General features: G+C 40.2%; 1 pseudogene; it reads right to left on the bottom strand.

Moving 5' to 3' along the window:
* Positions 1-9,334: 9,334 nt before the first annotated feature.
* Positions 9,335-9,455, bottom strand: LOC129890982 (5S ribosomal RNA; annotated as a pseudogene).
* Positions 9,456-9,777: the final 322 nt, after the last annotated feature.

Here is a 9,777-nt window from a genome sequence, read left to right as displayed (position 1 = left end):
AAGATACAAAAAAATGATGCGTGTACACAACGTTGCCATAGAAATAGTGGAACCCTTAAGGGACGTGGATGGAAAACTTAAGGAACAAATGGTGCAACTTCTATTTGCCCTAAGAAGCAAAGGATATAGGTTGGGATAAAGCTACTACTTCAAGAAAACCTTAAATAGTTATCGTCGGAATACTAGCACTGTCTAATTGGAATTGGAGCGACTACAGGTGTGAAGTAATTTTAAGAAAAGGAAAAGTAGAAGGTGGCCTTGGAGGAGTTGTTCCTTGGGTCACATTGTTCAAGTACCGATTAGTAGATAGGACATCACATTAAATATGGAAAGGTTCTCGTCGCTTCGTAATTTAGACAAGGCTCCGTACGCGGATAGTCCAATTATAAAATATGAAGATAGACGGAGACATGATGCAGTACCAAGTAGATTGGAGGAAGAGATTGGGCCAGATTGAGACTGGACAAAGAGACATAGAGCAAGGTACAAGCAGATGAAAGAACGAGTACCCTCTAAATAGGGGAAGTTAATGAGAAAATGGCAAAGGTAGGAGGAGGCAATTGATATAGCAATATATGTGAGATAGACATTTAAACTTCAATAAGATATCTTGCTGAATCAAGTTAGAAAGGTCCGGAAGCTGCCAATAATTGGATGGAAGCCAGAATGCTACATAAGGCAGCGTTAAGAAGTTTGTGACGAGACCCTGAACAACATAACACTAGAAGGCGGCTGGGTATAAAAATAAAAGAGTGTAACCATGAAAGGATATCAACCAACTTAAGAGACATTATGAAGGATAATGACAGCATGCTAGACCAAAAGCCAAAATGTTGGTTATAGAGTTAGTTGCAAATGATATTGCGATAGATAAATAACCAAAGAAAAAGGAATAGAAAGTCTCCTGTGGTAGAAAATGAGGAGAACACAAAGTGAATAGAGGATAGTGGAGCTAAAGTTCTACGCCGATACTGGATGAAAGATAACAGACGAAAGGATAGGGCAAAACATAAAGACTCGCGAGACAACGCTAAGGTAAATCTAGAGCTAAATTGAGTGCCCCACACATTATGGCAAGGATTACAATGAAATGCGACACAAATACTTCCCAGGGAGGTCACCCATCCCCCAGTATTACTCTCGCCCCAGCACGCTTAACCTCAAAATTCTGATGGAAATTAATGTGCTAGTGCTGGTATGATCACGCGAGATGGAAGAATCGGAACTAGCGGCGGAGAAACGAGATGAGATTATGTTCCTAGAATACTATACGTTACGTTGAGGGTATTGTAAAAAGGATTTAAGCAAGACAAAAAGGATTAGCTAACTGCTAACTGACGACACACTCAAATGCCATAGCTCTTCAACATAGAACTAGTTAATGAGAGGAAAACCGCAGAATGACTATATGGGCCAGTGGGAGAGGGAATTTCGACACCACTTGGCAGCCAACTCTGAGGGGAAAAAAGCAAAACCCAAAAGGTAAGGGTACCAGCTGATGTAATTTACGAATGACAGAAAGCAATACCCAAGGTCGATAATTCCATAATATGACCAGGACTACAAGACTCACTTTGCACTCCAGCGCCAGATGAATCTAGAGGGAATATTACTTGTGGATTAACGATATTAGTCCCTTCTCCTTCAATCAAAGGTTACCTACTCCGCCGACAAGGTGTAAAATTGTAGAGTAAAAGAGTGGTAGGACCTTACGGAGTCCCCACAGCTATTGTCCTAGGCAAAGGAGCCCAAGTTGTAATTAACTATCGAGAGACGCAAAGAGAGGTTAAGCCAAATTACCGAGATGGAATTAGTGCTATGGGTGGAGTAATACATGGCCACGAGTGGACCAAATATCTACCTCGACATCGAGTGTAGGATAAGGGAGAAAAAGGCAAGGTAAAACATGAGGACTAGCGAGGTAACGCTAGGATACTTCTTGTAACCTCTCATATTCTTGTAAAGGTAAAGAATTACACAAGATAATGTGTCTAGAGGATTACAAGCGGGGGTAAGGGAAATTGTGAAAGGGTTTAAGTAAAACTGGCAGAACTAACTGGTTACTACAAGATGACGAGCTTATATGCCAAAATTCCTTCAGAATTATACTAGGTCATGTTAGACAAAGCACAGAACGACTACAAGAGCCATTATATGAGAGGACTGCAATATCATTCGGTAGCCAACCCTAAGGATTGGAAAAAAGAAGGGGAAGAAGGACCCAAAAGATCGAACGCCAGTTAAATTTCTGAAAAGAGTCAAGAAGGACTATATGAGGCTAGAGGTTCCTAAATTATCAATGTCATTATGAACCTATTTTATACTCTGTAAGAGTAGGGTGCTATACGGGTTATTGCGAGTAGGCTAATAAATCATCTCATTTGCTTTCAAACATAACCACCTATGCAGTTGGAACTAGGTGAAGTTATAGGACAAGGAGGTAATAAGGTTTTGTGAGGTTTCCCTTGGTAATATCTCAGCTAGAGGGACTTCAATTATGATTAACGTCTAGAGATCAGTCCAAGAAAAGCTTGGGAGCACAGATAGGTCTTCGTACCGCATTTTTCCTTGAGTTGCTGAATCGACTAAGCATACTATTATATGGTTGGCCTTAAGAGTAACTAAGACGATCATCCACCACTTATTGAGTGTAACTACCATAATGGCTACCACTCTGGTATCCCAATGACTTCATACAAGACTGGTAGACTAAGACATGTGTTACACCCCATCTGTTTTAAATGTGGAATATCTCATAAGTTCCTTGGACATTATCATGTGAGCCGGATATGCTACTGTCACGACCCAATCCTGTGGGCCGCGACTGGGGTCCGACCTGGACCCCTGTTTACATACTTGTCGACTATAGACAAATTGGACTATGTATAACGTGATACTGCTCACAAAAACCTTAATGGGTTAAAACTTTTTCATGTTTATATAGCCTCCTAGATAGAGAAACCAAACACATGAACCCAGCGGGTGATAAAATATTCATACACGTGTGGCCTCTTTCATTTGCATCATGTCATGAAAGGGAAAGCTAGCCGATAAGGCTGCCATAACATAACAGCTTTTACCAAATATCGCATAGGCATAACCGAAATAAACTCCTAAACAACCCACATACATATGTCTACAGACCTCTAAGAATAGGAATGACATCATATGGCGGGACAGGGCCCCCACTTTACCCCTTCATAAACAAATATATACATCGCAGGACCAATACCCAAAAGCTAGGCCCCGAAAAAGTAGAGCACTTCCAACATAGCTGAGCGGAAATCCTACACTGGCGGATCTCCGAAATGAACATCTGTACCTGCGATCATAAAACGCATCCCCCCCGAAGAAAGGAGGGTCAGTACGATATATGTACTAAGTATATAAGAATAACATAACTGAGATAACAACTGAACCAAGGATGCAGAAAACCAAGTATAACATTTAATAGGGTACTGTACCTGCACCTCACAAAGTAAAGTCATGTATACCACTATCACATACCGTATCTGGCCCGATCGGGGACTCGGTGTTACAAATATATCATCTATCATGATAGGTGTATATATGCCATTAACGCTGTGGGATGTACATCCCGATCCCTGTATATAGAAAGTACATACTGAGGAACGACTACCCGATCCATGTGTCATATAATAAAGCCGAGGAACGACGGCCTGATCCATATAGTGCATAATAATGCCGAGGTATGATGGCCCGATCCGTATAATGCATAATAATTCTTGGTACGACAGCCCGATCCGTATAATGCATAATCTGTTGTGGAACGTACGACCCGATCCTTACATAGCAAAATGTGCCGAGGTACGTTCGGCCCGATCCAGATATATATCATAATGCATATACATGCATGTAAAACTCTATAATATATCAAACATCCCATAGATATCATCATCAAGCATGTTCAAGATCCCCTAGGTGTAGGATCTTACACATCCCAACACTATTCAACCTATAGGAGGCTCAAGGGTCGTAGTTGAACTACTTCAAGGTGGGTACAAGTCATGAGTTATATCCAGAATCTATAAATGGGGCTATATCCAAATCCACGTCCTATAGCACCTTTAGTCTAGTCTTTTTAGAAGCAGGAAATGACAAGCTTTACATGCACCACTTCCTATCACATGGAAGACTTGAAAAGTAATGACTTAACTTGTTACAGAAGTTCTAATCAGGCGGATCTCCGAAATGAACATCTGTACCTTGTCTGAATTATTCCTTATCCTACTTGTCTCGCCGTCCTTTGAACCTATTCAACATTAAATTACTATGAATATCAACCCCTTTTACTTTCCAGAACCCTAGGTTACATCTTAGTATTAATGGAATCTATTTCCTTAGTCGTTTCCCCGACTAGTTCTGTTATTCGCTAAGGCATCGACGAAAATTGGGCAGCACCTCCCCTATAATGTGCCCTATCCAAATTTCCAATTAGGTCCCTAATACCTACAGCCAACCAACAACAACAACCTGCAGCAATTCACACCAACAATATACAACATAACCTCCAAACTACTTATTCAAAAATACGGTAGCACAATAGGGCGTCTAGCCTTTATTTTGTAACGCCTTTCATTATACGCAATGAGGGGTCGTGTGGCTGCAACCAGCAGAATCCACACCCCTTTTAGAACGCATTTATGCCCTGCAACAATACATTACACCACTGAAGCAACAACTTACAAGAAGGACACTTTATTTCGACGACAATTCACTTCTAGCGACTCCAATTTAGTTTATTTCGGGCGTCAAATATATTTATCATATTTTCACATTTCCATCCACTTACACGTATAATACCCTCTATAACAACACCATAAACTTCAATTTAAAAGGAAAGGCCTTACCTTACGTTAAACTTGTCAAACTCGCCAAAACTATCCAAAACGTGAAATCTGGACAGCCCACTATCTTATGTTGTCTCTTAGTTTCGGAGGGGTAATTGAGGGAAACAGGATTTGTGGACTCAATGAAAGTTATAGAAATGTGTCTCAAGGTCGTAAACAATTTTGAATTACCCCTACAGCAATTTTGTACGAAAATATATGCCCAAAATACTCACAGCTGTCCGTGTAGGATTTTCAAAACAAAATCTGGGCAGCAGCTCCCCCAAGCTTCACCACCATTTCTCAAGCAGAGAAAAGCAAAACTGGGTTGTAGAGTCTAAATGAAAGTTGTAGCCCTATGAAATATCTTTCCAAAAAATATTGCATCACCTGAAACTAAGCTGTACACAAGAAGTTATACCAATATTACTAACAACTGTCCTATTCAAAAACGGGTTTATTGACAAAAACGAGAAGTTCCTCGAAACCCCAACTATAAATTTTACGTTGTGAAACCCCTCTATATCAACGTAGGATACCCTAAATAATTAATTCACGGATCGAAAACGGAGGCCTTACCTTATTCTTGTGGCTGCCGTGACTCTCTCTTCTCTCCATCAAGTTTTCTCCAATTTTCCTTAAGTGTAGATGCTGAAAAATGACTTCCTTAGTCATAATTTCAGCATATATATCCATCTTTTGGAGGTTACACGTGGCATCCCCTAGGGGTGACACGTGGCAGTCCCCCCTAGGGTGCTACCTCATCGATGCATCCAACCCAAATCCGCCATGTGGCAGCGTGGGACCCACCTAGGTGTGTCACCTGCTTGCTTGTCACCTGCTTGCTTCGCTTTCGTAACTTTGAAAACTAGTTTTTGTTTTTGCTCCCTTTCGTAGGTTCGTCATCTCATCTTATTTTAAGAGCCTATGTAATCCTTGCTACACAAGTTTGGTATGTACTTAAGCAACTCAAGTATGTAAGACGTCTAAGTTGGTAGCTTACGCGAGTCAATCGAGTCCTACGACTCATTTTTCGGCCTCCAACTCCTTTCGAATTTTTATAACCCTATTTCCAATCTTCCTTATTATGAAGCATTTCGTTTTTCTTTCCTTGGAGTTATTTGATAGCATTATGAACTATCCGACTCACATAACGACTTTTAAGAAACTTAAGAGCCTTCCCAAAAACTTGAGAAGCTTAAGAAGCCTTCTAATGTACCAAAGTACGGGGTGTAAAAATATAGATCTAACACATGCCCAAAAGAAAGAACAGATTGGCTTTACATATTTATACCAAAACATGCCAAAAGAAGGAATAGCTTTACATACCTCTTATGAGTTACTCTTTATCCCATTCGCCTCGTCGTCCTTTGAACCTATTCAACATGAAAGTAATACGAATATCAACCACTCTTAACTTTCCAGCATCTTGGGTTGCACCTTAGTATTAATGTAATCTATTTCCTTAGTCGTTTCCCCGACTAGTTCTGTTATTTGCTAAGGCATCGACGAAAATTGGGCAGCACCTCCCATATAATGTGCCCTATCCAAATTTCCAATTAGGTACCTAAGACCTACAGCCAACCAACCACAACAACCTGCAGCAATTCACACCAACAATATACAACATAGACTCCGAACGACTTATTCAAAAATACGGTAGCACAATAGGGCGTCTAACCTTTATTTTGTAACGCCTTTCATTATACGCAACGAGGGGTCATGTGGATTCAACCAGCAGCACCCTAACCCACATTAGAACATATTTATGTCCTGAAGCAACACATCAAACCCCTGCAGCAGCACCTCACAGGAACAACACTATCCTTCGACGACAATTTAACTATAGCAATTCCAATTTAGTTTATTTCAAACGTCGAGCATTTCTACGACATTCTTAAACTTCCAGCAGCATAAAAGGGGTGTAATACACCATATAAAAACACCATAAACTTCAAATTGAAAGGAAAAACCTTACCTTTCCCAAAATTGGCCAAAACTCGCCAAACCTATCAAAACGTGAATTCTGGACAGCCCACTGTCTTATATTGTCGCTTAGTTTCAGAGGGGTAATTGAGGGAAACAGGATTTGTGGCCTCAATGAAAGTTATATACATGTGTATCAAGTTCACAAAAAATTTTAAATTACCCCTACAGATATTTTGTACGAAAAGATATGCCCAAAATACCCATAGCTGTCCGTGTAGGATTTCCAAAACAAAACCTGGGCAGTACCTCCTCTACACTTCATCACCATTCTTTGCGAAGATAAAAGCAAAACTGGATTTGAAAGTCTAAATTAACGTTATATACCTATGAAATACCTTTCCAAAACATATTGAATCACCCGAAACTAAGATATACACAAGAAGTTGTACCAATATTACAAACAACTGTCCCCTCCAAAAACGGGTCTATTCCCTAGCGTTTTCTCTTTAAGTTTCTCTTAGTTTTCCAAGTGAAGAACTGAAAATATGGTTCTGTAGGAATCGTAATATATATATATACACCTCCACGTAATTGAGGAACATCGTAGATAATTAATTCACGGAAGAAAAGTGAAGAACTTACCTTAATTTTCTCCAATTTGTGGCTGCTGTTGTGAGCTCTCTTTCTCTCACTTTTTCTCTCTATTTTTGTTCAAGTTTTTGGCTAAAAATGACTTAATAGTCATCCATACATAGACATATATCTTTTTGGAGAGTGACACATGTCAGCCCCTAAGGGTGACATGTGTCACACTCTTAGGCAGCCACCTTAATTATGCAACCAATCCATGGATGCCACGTGGCAGGTGGGGTCCAGTGTGTCACATGCTGCCATGTGTCACTTTCATGTGATGCCATGAGTACCTATCATGTGCTTCCATGTGTCAAGTAGGTGAGTCACCTACTTGCTTTAAGTAGGTGCGTCGTTTCTTTATTTCTCTTTTGTGGGTTCATAATTTTGTCGCACTTTAAGAGCCTATGTATTCCTTGCTACTTAGTCTCAACACGCACTCGAGTAGATTAAGTACGTAAGACCTCCAAGTTGGTAGTTTATGCGAGTCAATCGAGTCCTACGACTCATTTCTCGGCCTCCAACTCCTTTCGAATTTTTCTAACCCTATTTCCAATCTTCCTTATTATGAAGCATTTCGTTCTCCTTTACTTGGAGTTATTTGATAGCATTATAAACTATCCGACTAATATAACGACTTTTAAGAAACTTAAGTGCCTTCCCAGAAACTTGAGAAGTTTAAGAAGCATTCTAAGGAACCAAAGTACGGGGTGTAAAATCCTTCCCCCCTTTAGAACATTCATCCCCGAATGTTAACTAGCCTCATAAGGTCTTACGAGTTCTTCAGGATTCTTCTGTACTGGCTGCCGTTCATAGGCCTTGTATTAACTCACATGGTCTATTTAAGAAGGTAGATTACCTGTAGGCATAGGGAACAAGTGATATTTCTTTTCCATTACTTATTTCCAGTTCCTTTACCACACATCATATTGAACCCTTTACACGAACATGTGTAGGAGGTTAAAGTAGCCCGAAAGGTGCTTTAGCATCACCATACTAGTCTGTACGTAAACCTATACCGTTTCTTACTTCCTTCCTCTACTTACCCTTGAGTTTCCTCATATTACAGTATAGGAGAGATCTCTCATCCTTTCCTTGTTTTGCTGCTTGTACACCACAATATTAGTAGTCAGTAACTTTGTTACCATTATCTTACCTTCAGTCGAGTATAGCCTGGCTATTCCTTATAGTATGTTTAAGTTCTCATCGTAATTCTCTTATTGTATTCATCCCCTTTGTATGCACCTATTCTTTGATGTCATACTATTCAAGTCCTTACTATTAATTCTCCGCACTGTCTCCGGTATCATGGCTTCTATCTGTTTATTGCTGGCCTTTAGATCTTATTAACTCGTGTCAATATGGGATCTCACTTGAAGCCACTTCCCCCCTTTAGGGTGTACTTATATCACTATCTGTTGTGTTCTACCTTAGGCCCTTATTTCTAATTTTCCAATACATATGATTCTTTTCCAACACATTCGGTATACTGCACCATATCTACGCCTTCCTATATATCTTCCATACCTTTGGTTGCCTAGGCACGACAACTTAACACAATCATGAGGTGCTAATCTAGTCTAATAATGGGTACTCGAGTCACGTAGCAATTTATTCGAAGCCACTTTTCATTTATTTTGATCAACAACTAGCTAGGGCTTATAGTCGTTTCTAATCCTCAAATAGGCAGTACTTACCTTCCGACGCTCGGTGTCCCATGCTTTGTCATAGTCCTAGCCTTATCCCAGTGGGTACCACTTGTCCCTTTAATTAATTCACAATGCGCTAGTTGTTTTGCAAAGCTACATCCCCTATCTCAAAAGGTCTTATCATCTTTCACGGTGGAGTTACGTATCCACAATACTTCTTTATATCAACAATGCCATGCACGGCCAATGTGTATATATATATATGCATATCATCTCATATCACAACCACACACGGCTTCCCAGGGGGTCACCCATCCCAATATTACTCTTGCCCAAGCATGCTTAATTTTGGAGTTCTGATGGGATCCGGTACGTTAGTGCTGGTATGATCGCACCCTCCTCCGTGGGGCGCATATCTATCGAAGAAAATGATGACCCAGCAGCTAATCCAGTAGGCCAAGCTGCACCGCCCAAGTTACCCTTCTTAGTTAGTCTTATCCTTAATATATCATTCTATCCAGAACTACCAGTCTTTCCTTAATCATTTTCCTTTTATTTCAAGGGAAATTTGGCAGAGTTTCCTCTATATTTCTTACTATCTCAACACCTGCACGTAGAAAATGCCAACAATGCCTCACAGGGACAATACACATAAAGATACATATATAAGTATCATATCACGTCATATCGCAGCCTCACAGGGCGTCCAATATCAATAA

The sequence above is a fragment of the Solanum dulcamara genome, chromosome 5 (genome assembly GCF_947179165.1).
Source record: "Solanum dulcamara chromosome 5, daSolDulc1.2, whole genome shotgun sequence".
Classification (NCBI taxonomy): Eukaryota; Viridiplantae; Streptophyta; class Magnoliopsida; order Solanales; family Solanaceae; genus Solanum; species Solanum dulcamara.
This window is presented reverse-complemented; position numbering and strand designations above follow the sequence as displayed.